At 41.6% G+C, this 14,902-nt stretch overlaps 1 protein-coding gene and 2 pseudogenes across 3 annotated transcripts in view; all 3 read right to left on the bottom strand.

Moving 5' to 3' along the window:
• PXDNL (peroxidasin like) overlaps positions 1-14,902 on the bottom strand; it is a 513,916-nt gene that overhangs the window by 399,931 nt on the left and 99,083 nt on the right. The gene's annotated exons all lie outside the window — the stretch shown is intronic.
• On the bottom strand, positions 6,509-6,933 carry LOC108588611 (cytochrome c oxidase subunit 6C pseudogene; annotated as a pseudogene). Its single transcript, XR_001907531.4, has one exon. The product of XR_001907531.4 is annotated as a cytochrome c oxidase subunit 6C pseudogene (transcript).
• On the bottom strand, positions 11,984-13,646 carry LOC144579677 (nuclear receptor coactivator 5 pseudogene; annotated as a pseudogene).

The following is a 14,902-nucleotide window of genomic DNA, read 5'->3' as shown; positions in this document are numbered from 1 at the left end:
ACACATATACACACATGCACACATATATACATACACATACACACACAACCATATATACACAAGCATATATACACAGATGCATATAGACACATATACATACCCACATATACACACATATATACACATGCACACACTCAAGTATATGCACATCTACAGATACACACATATAAATACCCACACACAAACATATACACACATATATACATACATCTACACCCATACACGCATACATACACATACATATATATAAGCACAACATATATATGTGTATACACAAACACACATATACACACAAATACACATACATACATATACATTTACACACATACACACATACGCATGTATACACATAAAAACACAAATACACATGTATACAGCACACAAACAAGTATATGCACACGTATACACACATATACACATGCATACAAAATACACATACATGCACATGCATACACACTTAAAGATAAATAGACACACATACACGCATATACACATAAATACACACATACACTTATATACACACATGCACACACATATACACCCACGTACATATATATACACACGTAAACACACATACACACAAATGCATATATACACACACATGTGCACACATACACACATATACACTCACACCTATACATACTCATATACATACATGATATACACAGTCACACAAATTCATATACACATACATACAGACACAGAGATGCACAGTCAGATACATAAATACACATACAGAAATTCTAATACAAGACTATCTAGTTTTCCTATAGAAAGCTTCCTAAAATTGAATATTGTCCTTTTTTTCAAAATTATATGATTACAAGTACATTCAGGATAACACTTTCTACATTAGATGATATAAATTATTACCAGCAATTCAGTTATTAGCATTTACCATTTTGTTTAAATAATATGTATATTACAGATGAAAATAAAATAAAAACTGATGAATGCAGGCGGATTTCAAACAGTGAGTCACTGGGCTCCTTCGCCCAACCTGCATCATACAGTTCTCTTTCATATTCAATAGGTCTTCAGAGATTGTTTTGAATAATTTGTGGTGACTATCATTTCAGAACCGAATTAATGCATAATTCAATTGTAATCACTTTCTCCTTGTCTTAGAGGAGGGTGAGTTAGAAATTCCAGGGCTTAGCTTTCAGGCCAAAAAAATTATAGAACTGTTCTTCCGGTCTACTTTGCCAATACTAAGTAACGCTCTTGGTTTTGAGTCTTTGGGTAGCTAATTAAAGCAATTAGCATCGCCTCTGCAGTCGCTGCACTCCACATTCCTGTAATTAAATAGACTACCAAAACAGTAGATGTACATTAGTGAGAATTCTTTTTCATTATAATTTTTTAATACTTGCAAAACAAATTGTATCTCTGTTTAAAGGTCTGCTTGTTTTTCCATAAAGAGACGTTGAGATACTCGACTATATCTTGACTTAAAAGCAAGGACAAGATTTTCCAGATATGGGAATTTTAGAAATGCAGTCGCTTTGTTTATAATTAATCCAATGGCTCTTGGATGGGAAATCTTGAAGCCAGTGGTTCTCAGCCCTGATTGCTCATGAGATTCACCCAAGGGAATTTTTAAACTCTTGATGTCTGAGCCCCACCCCAGCCATTAATCAAGTTATTTTTGTTTAGTACACTAAAAGTTATTTTGTATTAATTAAAAATTGCTTATTTAAATCTTTTACAATACTAAAAAAATAAATGTTTTTCATCCAGGCTAACTTCTAAAACAACTGATTTTGGCTATTTTTTCCAAATTTTTCAAATACAGAACGGCCTATCTGCATAATGCATCCGATAAGTTGTGGAGGCACCTCCTGTTGTTTTATCCATTTGTCTCCTGTAGTAAGCTGGATGAAGAAAGACTGGCTTTTAGACTGGCTTCAGAATGACTTGTGTGCTAACTGGCATCGACTCTTCTGCCTCTATAGTGACGGAATTCTGGAACTGAGAGTGGAAGTGGAAAGGACTCTTCCACATCAGAGCCCCGGGAGATTTAGGGTAACAATTTCATGAGAATAGTGGCAGAGGTTTCAGTAATAAACTTTGGCCATGTGGTAGAGGGAAAAAACTTATTTTAAATTCAAGTACATGTCTATGCAAATAAATCTTACAGCATTCACTAGAACTTTCAGGTCACAATCAACGAACATGCTTCCTTTAGCCAACGACTCTGTTTGAAAGATTGTAGCAGTTATTAGGGTGTAGTTGGATAAGAATTTCAATCCTGCATTTTATTAATCATGGGACATTGGCGAGGTATTTAAGTCAGGTGCCTCAGTCTCCCCATGGATGTAATAACAGTACCTATGCTATTCCGTTGACAGGGAGATTTAATGGAATCACTGACTTAAGGAATCAGCGTGAATTATCACCCTCCCAGGACTGGACTTACACCATCAGCCGTTGCTCTCAGCACAGCAGGGGCACCCACCTGATCAGCTGTTATCAAATGTATCCAATCAATCCAGAAACATATCGAGATACAGAAACAAAATATAACTTCCAGGTTCTGTTTCCTGTTTCAACACAATCTATTTGGCCATGAGGAGAAACTCTGGAATCTGAAAACCTGGGTAGATTCCACATTTTCGTTATCACATTTTTTTGTTTTGTTTTGTTTTGTTGAGATGGAGTTTCGCTCTTGTTACCCAGGCTGGAGTGCAATGGCCTAATCTCGGCTCACGGCAACCTCCGCCTCTGGGTTCAGGCAATTCTCCTGCCTCAGCCTCCTGAGTAGCTGGGATTACAGGCACGCGCCACCATGCCCAGCTAATTTTTTGTATTTTTAGTAAAGACGGGGTTTCACCATGTTGACCAGGATGGTCTCGATCTCCTGACCTCGTGATCCACCCGCCTCGGCCTCCCAAAGTGCGCAAATTACAGGCGTGAGCCACCGCGCCCGGTCCTTCGTTATCACATTTTTATCTCACATTTCCTCTATATTCAGAATAATCTTTTTCAGGAGCCTTCTCTTTCTACGCTTTACAATCGCTGCCGCCATCTGAACTCTTCATTAATCAGCTAACGTTGAAAGTGCCTATAGCCCGTAGTATACTGTGTGCAAAGCTGCTGAACCCATGACATTCTGCCGTTGATCTTTTAGCTTTCAGGGCACTCCCTTTAATTTTCCGTGCTATCTAAGCAATTTAAATTGAATACATTAATCAAAGTTTTCATTCTACACAGGAGTAATTTAATAGTAGAGCACAGATTCTTCAATTCTTCAATTTGAGGCTCTTTTTATATCAAAAAAAAAAAAAAAAGATAGAGGTGTTTCCCATTAACAGCTGTGCACAGAATGCAGCCAAAGAAAACATTTCTAAATATTTCCCCAACAATTACGTGTTCTTTATTTATGGAGAACTAATTTATCTGTTAATTTTATTGCATTTTTTCCCAGAAACCCGTACAATCCCATGTTTGCCAACAAATCTCAGGATTTCATTTGTGTTCGTTTTTGTTTCTCCACCTTTTGTTTTCCATCTTGCAAACTACGCACTTCAACTTCAACCCAAAGCTTCTCAAACGGTGGCTGCAGAACACCTGCATCTGGTATGCCTGATAAAAAGCACTGGAACCCGGAACTACCTCACTGAGCCACCCTATCAGACACTGAGGCCAGCAAGTGCTGCCTTGTCCTGAGGGTAACTTCCTGTGTCCGCTCATAATCAACTCCTGTCGGATTTTCTGTTTAATTTAATTTGTTCGTACATTTTTAAAGAATAGGCAATTTAAATGCAGCATGATTCAAAATCCTTTGGTAAATTTGAGTCGCATAGGTTTTCACATCAAAATCTTTTCTTAGACAATTAATTTAGAATGTTTATTTCTTCTAATGTTTTCCAGAGCAAAGCAGTATAAAATTGTGCTAGTACTTTTATTTTATCTATGTTTTAGTTGAGAAAATACTATTATCACAAGTCTTTCCGACTTGGCAAATCCCAAAACCAACTTAATACCAATATGCATCTACTCATGACATTCCCTATAACATAGAGAACTACCAAGAACATTGAAGTCCTGTGTGTGTGCCCTTTCAGGTCTCATTAAATATGTATTGTCTGTGGGTACACATTTATATGGTATATGCATTTTGTGAATATACCATAGTCTGTCCATTCAACTATACAAAGATACTTAGGTTGCTAACAGTTACTTGCTGTTACAAAGATGCCATTAGTAGCCTTGCTCATATTTCCCAGTGTATGTGTGCAAGAATGTATCTGGGTCATGGACCTGAAGAGAAAATTTCCTGCTCTAAGTTAGGCTTATGTTCGACTTCGCTAGTTAAGAACAAATTGTTTCCCCGATGTCTGTTCCAATTCAGGCTCCCGACGGGAGTGTGTAACACTTCTCATTGTTCCTCATGGATGACCACACTTGGGGTATTCAAACTTTAATTTTAGCCAGTGCGGAGGATGTGAAATGCACCTTACTGCTGTTGCAACTTGCATTTTTCTGATTTCTAATGAGGTTAAGCATTTTTTGGTGGTTTATTGGCCATGAATGTGATCTCTTAGATAAAATGCCTTTTGTACTGTAGTCTCCCTTCTCCTCTATTTCCATTCTTACTGATTTTTAGGAATGTGTGTATTCTAGATCTTAATCATTAGTCTGACACATGATATATATATATATATGTCCATTTTCTTTATTGGGCCCTAATAAACAGCACCTACACATAAACACTTTACACTAAATTATCATCTCAGGGATATTGGAGCCATTCAAGTAATGTGAACTCGTGTCCCAAATCGTGTGGGCTGGTTTATGGTTGGCAGTTCTCAGGGGGAAAAAAAATAGTTTCTCCTTTTTCACCTGGTGATAAGACTAAGACCAGAAAGAATGCGCACTGCCCCCCGGATCAGCCTTCGACTGAGGCTTTCATTTTCTAGCAGGGGGTTCTCCACATAACCGAAGGGAGCCCTGGGCACCAGGGATGTGACCCACCTTCTTGGAGGCCTCTGCCCCAGGACTCACTCGCTTCTCTAGGTCCAGGGTCTCTCTTCACCTTAACATTTGAGAGTAGCCCCCATTTTTTGCCATGTCTACTGGAAAACTGAAGGGGAGCTCCCGTTACAAGTCTCGTACTGAAACAGCTCCTTAGGTTACTCGGTATGGCATATCGCTAATAAAACATCCAAGAAATCAAATTGATGACTAATGCCACAGGGACAATAACATGATTCATTGTGACATTGAGCTTCGCGGGAAGCATGGTGGCCATGTAAACAGTAATTTCACTGGCTAACTCTGAGGGAGAAGAAGGAGGAAGAGAAGGTGGCAATCTATTAGACATCGCATATTACTTAAATAAGATAAATTAACACAGTGAGATAATGTATATGAGAAAGAATATTTTCTATATTAGGAATTCCTTGTTTTACTTAGATTTGTAGTACACTTAAAATAAAGGAGGGAGTGTGTTTATTCTCTCAGTCAATTGATTTCCATCTCTAATGTTAGCTACAGAGTTCAGCTTCTGGTAAAGACAGACCAAATACTTCAGACAAACCCTCCTGGTGAAAACACTATCTATGTGTATGTGCATGTGCACGTGTGTAGATTCTTACATGTACATAGATAGTCACAACTTACATTTATTTTCATTGCGTTTCCAGACAAAATGGAAAGAATGAGTTAGCAGCAGTATTTAAAAGGATAATGGCTGAGAATTTTCCAGAACTGACAGAAGGCACCAAGATAAATAGGTAAGACTTGGCTGGGCTTGGTGGCTCATGCCTGTGATCCCAGCACTTTGAGAGGCAAAGGTGGCCAGATCACCTGAGGTCAAGAGTTTGAGACCGGCCTGACCAACATGGTGAAACCCCATCTCTACTAAAAATACAAAAATTACCCAGGCATGGTGGTGGGTGCCTGTACTCCCAGTTACTCGAGAGACTGAGGCAGGAGAATTACTTGAACCTGGGAGGTAGAGGATGCGGAAGTTGCAGTGAGCCGAGCTCGTGCCACTGCACCCCAGGCTGGGTGACAAGAGTGAAACTCCGTCTCAAGAAAAAGAAAAATAGTTAAGACTCTTTACCTCCAATATGTCACAGTCTATTTAGATCAATGAGTAAATACGTAGTTAAAATACTGGCGTCAAGGGAAGAAGTAGGGAATTCACACAGGAGGAACACCAGATGCAAACTGGAGCCATCAGAAAAGGCTCCCACAGTCGATTTTGCGAGAGCTAAAGCACAAAGAGAACAACTGCTGGTTTTAACATAGTTATATTTATTTTCATTAAACACCGTAATAATCTGAATTATTTTTATCGTAATAGTTTTCTTATGCAAATGAAAGGATAACAGCATTTAAATAGTAAAGCTGAGTTTACAAGCTGAGCAGCAGAAAAACAAATAAAAGAGACTGATTTTTAACATCTTATCTATTTGAGTTTCAAAGATTCCCTCAGAAAAGCCTAGATTTGTCAAAAATTTAAAATAAATGCCACTGACAAATCAAACTTCAATATGAGTTTTCTTTTTTTTTTTTTTTTGTATTTGTTAACTTTTATTTATCAAGAGAAACTAATTCTTAGCCCACATATTCATGTGTCATAGTTCAGGAACCCGAGTCAGTGACAAACTTCTAGGTAATTCAACCTGAAGAAATTCTTTCTATTCCAAGATCACTTTATACTACGAAAGATACCAGCCTTCTTCATCTCCTCAAAATCTTTCTCAGGACTGTAATTTTTGTAGAAATCTGCATATGCCTTCTTTCTTGGTTCAGCCACAGCAAACTTATAGAGAGCTGCAACCCCCAGGGATACCAGGAATGCTCCAACCATATGAATTCACAGATGCCTGGCCAGAAGGCCACGCATCTGAGGTTTTGCCAAAACTTCAGAAGCCATGGTAGGTACTGTCCTTGATACGTACTCCAACCTCAACACCAACGATATGAGGTTTCTTGTGCTCTTCTTTGCTAAGAATGTAATTTTCCCAACTCAGTGAACTTCTTAGCAGGACGATCGGACAGACGTGAGCCTTTACTGAGGCTCTGATTCACAGGCATGGGGGTCTCCATATAACCGTCCACTGAAAGGGGCTCTGGGCTTTCAGCGGAAGACATGCTTGTATTCCAATGAGTTCTGCTTTGTGTATCATTTAAAAGGGAATTGTACCATTACCGAATCTACATAGGCTGTTTTACTACTTATGAAAGCCTGAAATTTAAACCCAGTTCTCATAAACAAATTTATGAAATAAGCTACATTAATAATGTGTTACGTATCATGCTCACTTCTAGTAGAACTGAGCATCTCTGGTATTTTCAGTGGCTTGTCTCTCTCTCTCTCTCTCTCTCTCTCTCTCTCTCTCTCTCTCTCTCTCTCTCTCTCTCTCTCTCCAGTAGAGTAAATAACCCTTTAATAAAAACAGAGGCAGACATATGACTAGCAGTTCATCATGTGAGGAAATTCACACTTAAACAAGTATGCCTTCAAATATAGTTCCTTTTTAAATCTTTTAGAATTTTTAAGATTTGAGATATAGTTGATATTTGTATATATAAAAATGCACCTGATGTATATATTTTGATGAGCTTGGACATATGCCTATACTCATGATGCCACAGCCAAGTACCACGAAACATACCCGTCACTTCCACAAGTTTTCTTGTGCTCTTTTGTGGTTTCGTTTTTGCTCTGTTTTCTGTGTGGTAAGAGCACTTAACATGAGACCCATCATCTACAATATTTTAAAGTTGCAATGCTGATGCTTAACCACAGATACTGTTCTGTACAGCACATCTCTAGAGATTATTTGTCTTGAATAATTGAAATGTCACACCCACTGAGCAGCAAATCCCCATTTCTTCCTCCCCACAACCCCTAGCAACCACCATTCTATTCTCTGGTTCCGTGAATTTGACTGTTTTAGATTCTTCGTATGAGTGGAGTCAGGCAGTATTTGTTCTTCCGTGACTGGCTTATTTCACTTAACATAATATCTTCTGGGTCAGTTTATCTTGTCATGAATAGTAGGATTTCCTTCTCTTTTAAGGCTGAATAACAGTTCACTTGTGTGTGTGTGTGTGCACACACATATATATATGTGTATATATATATACATGCACACACAAATACATATAATATTTTCTTTATTGATTCAGATGTCCTTGACCTTGACATTCTGTGTAGCAAAGGTCAACAATTTGCATAGTAAGAACTACATCCTCATGCCGTGATTCATTAAATTAGTAAATATTTCTAAAAGGCCCACTTTGTGCCAGTCTTCTGTACTAGTTTCTGAGAATACATGTCGAACAACGGAAAGTTTTTGTCCTCTCAAAATTCCGAGTTGAAAAAGAGAAAAACAGGTAAGTCAGAGTATGATAAGCACGTTGATCATGATTCTCCTGGAATGGCTGGAACAGGGAAGGGCACCTGAGTCATCCGGGAGCAGGAAGGAGGGGCTGTAGAGCTGGCCTGTCAGTGGGACACCTGGCTCCAGGAAGCCGCTGCCCATAGTCATTTATCTCCTTATCCTCCATGAGCACCTGCTGTTGGCTCCGCACAATGAAGGTGAAAAGACAATGGAGCGAAGAAAGCAGACTCAAATAAAAAGAGAGCTCTCGTGTGAAAGAAACAGAACGCTCATGAACTCACATTGTAGGAACCTGTAAAGAACAGAATTACCGTTGCAGAGAAGTACATCAGCAATGTGGAGAATAGGCTGAAACTCAAATTTAAAGAACACAGATATAAAAATCACAGCGATCATAGATATGGAAGAAAAATGATGGCAGCCCTGTGAAGAATAATGAGAATCCTGGAAGAAGAGAGCAGAATCTGTAGGAAAGAATACTCAAAAACATAATAGACAAAAATGCTGAACTGAGAGGAGATCTTAGGTTCAGTTTATACAGAACCAAATTCATGAAAAATAACTAATTGCTAAACCTATGTGGCATAGGATGTTAGTTCCAGTGTCGAAGTTTCAGGTAGGCACTGAAATTCAGCAGAGAGGTCAAGGCTGGAGCCGTAAATCCGGGAGTTACCAGCACGTGACTATTGAAACTGTGGGACCAGATGAGATCATTAAGGAGGGGGCAATAGGAGAACAAAGTGATTTGAAATGGCATGCTCGGGGATTCCAGTCTTCGGGGTTTAAGCAAAGACAAGCAGCCTGTTAAGGGATGAAGAAGGAGCCCCACTGAGGAAGGGAAAGTGAGGCAATAGCAGATAAATGCAGAAATGTGGTAAGCCTCATTAGTAATCAAGTAAGTGCAAATTAAAGATATCAACTTGGATCAATTGTGTTGGCAAGAGTTAGTAAATTTCATTACTGATATAAATTGAAAGTCAAACTTGCAAATGTCATTATAAATTTTGAACATCTTTTGACCCAATATTCCATTTTTAAGAATTTATTCTAAGAAACTAAACAGACAAGAGCACAAGAATGCAAACTCATCATAGTTCTGTTTATAAACAGTAAATTATGAAATATCTACAAAGAAATGAAGGGTTAATTAGTTATGGTGCATGAACATGGTGGGATTTTATGTAGTCATTAAAAGGATGAGGATATCCATGTACTTAAATATATATGTATATGTGTATTACCAATATTATTTACATGATCTTCACAATATACTATAAATAAAATATTATTCATAGAATACTATTAAACAAAATTGATTCTAGCTATAGAAAGTTTTGCACGTATTGCCTATGTGAAATTTTAGTTAGTGTGCAAATGTCTACACACATACCAGTCCAGAATGATAGACTCTCCGTGTTAATGAGGAGCAGGCATTTTGACAACGTTGACTATAATGTTTACATTATTCCATAAGCATTTTTATGATAACTATATATTGCCTTTTTAGCCAGAGAAGCCAATCAAGGTATTTTAATTTTGAAAAAAGAGGTAAAAATACTTCCTGCCCCCATTCCCCAGCATTCCCTTTTGGCTGCTCTACTCAGCCCTTTAACCCTGCCACCCTCAGTGTAGGGCTCTGAGACGCCACGAAAAATTGATTCTGGACCAGACAAAATCTATCTTGCTCTAGATTTTATATTGTACCACTTTTATAGAAGCACATAGATTTCTCCCTCCATATAAATGAACATGAAGTTGTCTCCTTTTAAATTTTTTAAATTTATTTTAACTGACAAGTAAAAATTATACGTATTTGTGGTGTACTATATGATGCTTTGATATATGTACATATTCTGAAATGGCTTTATCAGGTTACCAAACAAATGTGTTATCTCACATATGTATCAATTTTTTTTGGGGGGGGACATTAAAAATGTGCTTTTATAGCAATTTTCAAGTATACAATACAATGCAACTACCTATAGTCATCACGTTGTACAATAGATCCTCTCCCGAAGTTACTTCTCCCAACGAAAACTTTGTATCCTTTGACCAATCTCTTCCACATACACAACTCTACTTAGGTCCCGGTAGCTGCCATTCTACTCTCTGCTGCTATGAATGAGTCTGACCATTTATGATCCCACGTGGGAGTAAGCTCACGAAGTATTTGTGTTTCCGTGCCTGGTTCATTTCACTCAGCACAACCACCTCTCAGATTCAAGAGATCTTTTTTTTTTCTTTTTACTTTTTTCATTTTAATCAAAAAGTAATCATTTCATTTTATTTTTATTTATTCATTTTTTTGACACAGAGTCTCACTCTGTGGCCCAGGCTGAAGTGGAGTGGCACCATCTTGGCTCACTGCAATCTCTGCCTCCCGGGTCCAGTTCAAGCAATTCTCCTGCCTCAGCCTCCCAAGCAGCTGGGATTACAGGCAGGAGCTATCACGTCCAGCTAATTTTTGAATTTTTTAGTAAAGACAGGGTTTCACCATTGGCCAGTCTGGTCTTGAACTCCAATCATTTCATTTTATTAATAACACAAGAGTTCCAAAGAGCAAAAAAAAAAAAAACACTATATACCACAAACAGGTCAGAACATAAAATGCTGCCATTCGGGGACCTTGACTTTTGAAACCATTGTTTTCTCTGCCACTGTCAGGGACTCGGCTGAAGTCACTGCTCTCCCTCTCCCCTGCTAGAGGATCTCGAGACTGTGATCCACAGGGATGCACTGAGCACAGCCCCTGGGGAGAGGGCAGCTCCCTGGGGCTCCTCTTAGAACCACAGCCAGAAGCCCTCCCTCCAACAGTTTCACTCTGCTGCAAACATCGTGAACAGTCACCTATCTCAAGAACATGTCCAGCTACCAGAAGTCGACATCAAAGTGGTCCCTACCTCCTGCTGCTCGGGAAACAGAACAAGAGTCTAGACGAAAACAAGAGCCTGGGATTTTGAGCCAAAAGCTCAAAGCAAATCACCGAAGAAATGAGTGTTCCCGGCCAGAGTCTCAGAATCGACTCCACGGAAGTGCTGCTGGAGGGGGCTGCTGACAGAACCGGCAGGGGGAAGAGTGTGGGGCCCGGATTCACAGTGTGAGCTAACCTGCTGCTGGCTGGAGCGGTTCTGTCCATTGGAGATCTTCCAATGAAATGAAAATGAAAAATAAAAGAGAAAGAAACGAATAACAACCTTGGCACAGACAGAAAACTTCTTTCTTCTGCGGCTGCCATGGCCATTCCTCAACAATCCAGAGTAGCTAATTTATGGATCCTCAAGCAGCCCCCAGACATGTGGGGCTGGGGGATGATGACACTCTGCCTGCTGAGGCCCGCCGACTTTTCTTTAACTCCAGGCAGGAGCTGGAAGCTTGAGCTCTGGTTGACGTGTTTGAAGCTGGAAAGCCTTGGTAGGTTCACAGTGAACAAAGGAAGTAGCTACCGACATGACAGATGCCATTCCAAACGTGGCCAGCTGGGCCTGGCTCCAAATCCGGTAGACAGAGGGACCGGAGAAACCCCATCAGACATAGGCCCAGACACCTGTACTGCCCAAGTGACCCCGGAGATACTTATTTCCTACAAAAATCCAAAAAACAAAATAAAATACAGCCCCAAATGCAGCATAAACTTGGTAAGGAATAAGCAACACAGCCTTGGGCAGGAGAGAGAGCAGGTGGTAGAAACTGATGACACTTGATGCAGACCTGGAGAAGGCAAAGAATATCCTCCAAACAACTCTATTTAGAACGCAGTAAGTGGGAGGAGGCCAGGGGATGAGGGGACCGGGGATAGCTGCAAGGTTTAGCCTCAGTAATGCCTCTGTAAGATCCCATGGGGGCCTGTGGCTGCCCCATCTGTGCTGTGGTCTGGCTAACCAGGTGGGAGAGAGCAGGGCCACTCTGGATCAGGGTATCCAGAGCCTTCTGTACACTTGGATTGTCAAAGTTGACACCTGTGGAAGACACAGGCCACTGGCTAGCCATGGTGCCAACAGGTGCCAGGCAACTGGAAGGTTGGCCAAAAAGCCCTTGGGAAGGAGCCCCAGGTCTGGGGCCCATGTTCTGAGCAGGTCCTCCCTGCCCTAAAATGCTTGGAGGCTGATTGCCAAAGGCCCGTGATCTTTGCGGAGGCTGGCTGATTGCTGCTGTGGAAAAATTCTGGTCGGGGTGTTTCTGGCAGCATCTGAGGGGGATGTGGCCACCCTGTACCACTACTGAAGAGCCTGAGGATTTTGGCCTGAAACTCTTGCTGGGAGGTGGGGGATGCAGATGGAGTGGGTGTAGCAGAGGGGAGCACGTGGCCTCTCTGGAGCTTTTGGGAGCTTGGCCGTGTCTTCAGCGAGGCACCGGAGGTCGCCCGAGTGGTTGGCAGGAAATCGGGCCAGGCAGAGAGTCTGTGCTGCTCCCCATCAGCCACACCTTCTACTCTTGCAGGTGGGTGATGATCTCGTCAGTCTCTTCGGCAGTGAGGCACCTGCTGTCTGCCAGCAGGCCCCGCACACTCCCTCCCCAGGGCCTCCTCTCTCTCTTTCTTGCAGGATGGCTTCATCCTGGCTGCCATTCTGGCAATCTCCTCACGTTCCTTCTCCCAGTGCTCATTCTTGTAACGCTCATAACTTCTGGCCACCAGCACCATGGCGTCTGCCAGGCGCAGGTCGCGATGCTCTTGCGGGTTTCCAAACATGATGTTGGCTGCACGGGTGCAGTGAATCTGGGGTTGCTGGATGATGACAATAGAAAAAGGGAACGTCCCCTGCTAACATCCTCCAAGGCTTGTGACGACGACACCTCTGTTGAGGAGGATCAAGTCCACTACCACACCGGGTCTCACAGCTTCTGCCCCACACACTCAGCATAGTCTTTTGTCTGTTGACCACAATCACAGAACAATCGACAGGCCTTTCGGCATCAAAGCGTCTCTGAATCTCCTCAAAATATTGACGATAAAGCTCTTCTCTAGGCCGTTCCTCATGTTTCAAACGCTCTTTTGCACAAGACTGACTTTCAGGGCCTGGAGCGCCTCGTCCATCAAACTATCTCTGTAACAGTCAAAATAAGACTCATCCTGCAGGCATCAGTCCTAAGAGTCTTCCCTCCTGTATACAGGATCTCAGGAGTCTCTCGTGTCTCTGTGTCTGTCGTACATGGGGTCTCACTGACCTAGAAGATTCCTAGGGTCTCTTAGATCACGAGGTCCCTGAGATCCCTCATGTCCCAAACACCGCGCATACTCCTGGTGTCTCTGTGAACCCGCAAGTCTCGGGGTCTCGAATGTCTGCTGTCCCGGCATCCTGGCCATTTCTGCCATCCCTGGGCTTTCTCCTTGGACTCCCCCGAATTGGGGATAGATCCCACCTTGAATCTCGACTGTCTCCAAAGCCATAAGGACCCATGAAACATATAGTGGCCATTCTTTCCTATAAGTAGGGAACAAAATATAGGTATTTTTGTGCAAAAGCAGGACAGCTCTGTTATGCACAATGCTCAGTTAGTTGGGTTCCCAAGTGGAGTTACCAGGACAGACGAGGATTCAGTATACACGGGACTGTCCAGTTCACTGTAGGAAACGCAGTCCACTGGGGTAGTTCAGGTATGCTTCTGGGGAAAACTGGCTTTTTTACTTTGAGGCAAGGTGAAATCCATTAATCCACTTGGGCCTTGAAGAGACACTAGATATGAAATATATCATTTGTATGGAATATATCACATCTGCCTGCACTCTACACAAAACTGCTTCCACTTGTGTGCTGTTATGGGGCCAGAATGTTTGAATACAATATCGTTATTTTTGGTGTAAATGGTGATGTTAATAAAGCTCTTCTTTGAGAGGAGGGACCAATTTAATGTGTATCGTGAGGGAACACACCAGGATTATCTCTTTTGTATACACTGGAAGGAAGAATATATTGGGAAAACACCCTTGATTTCCGTGAAAGCTAAGAAAAGGGAGACTTTCGAGAGGTGGAGTGTTTTGCCCTTTTTATTTCCCCTCAAACAGATAACCCAAGTATGTGAGCAAACTGGGGGTCCACAGGACAGGGACAGCGATCTCTCAAGCAGCACTTCCCGTAAACCTGGGTTAACATCTGGACCGGCAGGCATTTGGAATGAAGAGCCGAATCTCCGCTGCCCACTGCAGTGCCCCATGGCACACACCAACGACTCTGGGGCACTCCTTCTGCGCTGGAGGCTCCCATCAACACAAGAGCCGGGGACCGACAGAGTTTATCCTCTTCCAATCACCTGCAACTCAGACTGCAAGCTGAACTTGCCGTATTTGCCACTGAAAACACAAAGCTTCCTCTGTATCTCCTGATGTATGTTGTAAAAAAGCAGCAAGGCCCTTCACACAGGTTCATGTTCTTATCGTTTGCTTGAGTATTTCACTCGTTGGGGGGAAGGAAACACCTTTGGTGTAGGAAGCTCGGCTTAACTCCCCAGAGCCCAACTCTCCCAAGGTAACTCACGGCTTCGTGTGGGGCTGGGTATTGATGGAGCCATATTCATATTTCTTCTTTCCGCTGCCTTATTAATAT

This window comes from Callithrix jacchus, chromosome 16 (genome assembly GCF_049354715.1).
Source record: "Callithrix jacchus isolate 240 chromosome 16, calJac240_pri, whole genome shotgun sequence".
Taxonomy (NCBI): Eukaryota; Metazoa; Chordata; class Mammalia; order Primates; family Cebidae; genus Callithrix; species Callithrix jacchus.
The sequence above is the reverse complement of the archived record's forward strand: the minus strand, read 5'-3'. Positions and strand labels throughout refer to the sequence as shown.